Source organism: Nannospalax galili, unplaced genomic scaffold (genome assembly GCF_000622305.1).
Source record: "Nannospalax galili isolate Female #2095 unplaced genomic scaffold, S.galili_v1.0 scaffold27, whole genome shotgun sequence".
Classification (NCBI taxonomy): domain Eukaryota; kingdom Metazoa; phylum Chordata; class Mammalia; order Rodentia; family Spalacidae; genus Nannospalax; species Nannospalax galili.
The window spans coordinates 1,030,942-1,032,225 of record NW_008357993.1 but is presented as its reverse complement, the minus strand read 5'-3'; positions in this window follow the sequence as shown (position 1 = coordinate 1,032,225).

Sequence of the window (1,284 nt, the reverse complement as noted above, 5' to 3'; positions counted from 1 at the left end):
GCTCTCCAGCCATTTATGCTTTTCTTAGCAATGTGCTATTTCTTACATTTTGTTTGTGTTGATTCCCTGTGTCTTGTGTTGGTCAGTGGAAACTGGTGATAGATTGTATGTCAGGGGGCTGGCATGCATATCCTGTGCTAGGCATTTAGTGTGAGGATTTGAGTTAACCTAGAGAGTCTGGTTGGATTTGAAGTTGACTCAGCAAACTGCATGCTCCAAATTTCTCTAGGAATACTTTTAATGTAAGGTGGAATATGGTTTGCCTAAGGGTTTTTTTCCCCCCTCTGTCTGCTTCACCCTGTTTGTGGCTTTCATTTGTGTAACACTGTGAAGAGAAGCTCCATAGCTGTTCTGACAACTCTCTTTTGAGCATCCCACTGTTACCTTGTTATTTGGTGCTAGGTAGCTGGTGTTAGTGAATAGGGGAGGCCAGACGTTGTTTTTATTGTGGGGAGCTGCCTGCCATCCCTGCAGACGCCATTACAAGATGGCGCTCACATCCGGTTCATGCTGAGCAGTAAATAAGTCAGTACGCATGCCCGAAGTAATTTTCCACCTTCTAGTCTCTGCCTACCTCGTGGCGTGATATGGGCTGATGAGTTTGCGACCAATCAAGAGTTGCCACGTCCAAGACGGGCTTACTAACCTATATAAGGGCTGGGTTTCCGACATTCGGGGTCTTCGCCCTGTAAGCTTATGCTCTCCCTCTCAAGATGCATTAAAGCTTTTCTGCAGAAGGATCCTGAGTGTGCCGCGTCGTTCTTGCTGGCGAGACGATAGCGCAGGACAGAGACTGAAACTCATCACTATACTCTTTTGAATAATATTCGTAGGAAACGGTTTTTAACACAAAATAATTCTGTTCATTCGTTTTCACTATTATAAACACATTATTAGAAATACTGTTCTTTCTACAGAAAGCACGCACTTAGATACACAACCGAGACATATTTTTCTAAAGCAAAGAGACTGACCCTCATGGCAATACTCTTTTTCATACAATTCGTAGGAAACAGGTTTTAACCCAAGATGTTTCATGTCATTCGTTTTCACTATTATAAACCCTTTGTTAGAAATACTGTTCTTTCTACAGAAAGCAAGCAAATAGATACACAACCGACGCATTTTTTTTTAAAGCAAAGAGACTGATTCTCATGGCAATACTGTTTTTCATACAATTCGTAGGAAATGGTTTATAACACAAAATAATTCTGTTCATTCATTTTCGCTATTATAAACACATAGTTAGAACTACTGTTCTTTCTACAGAAAACAAGCACTTAG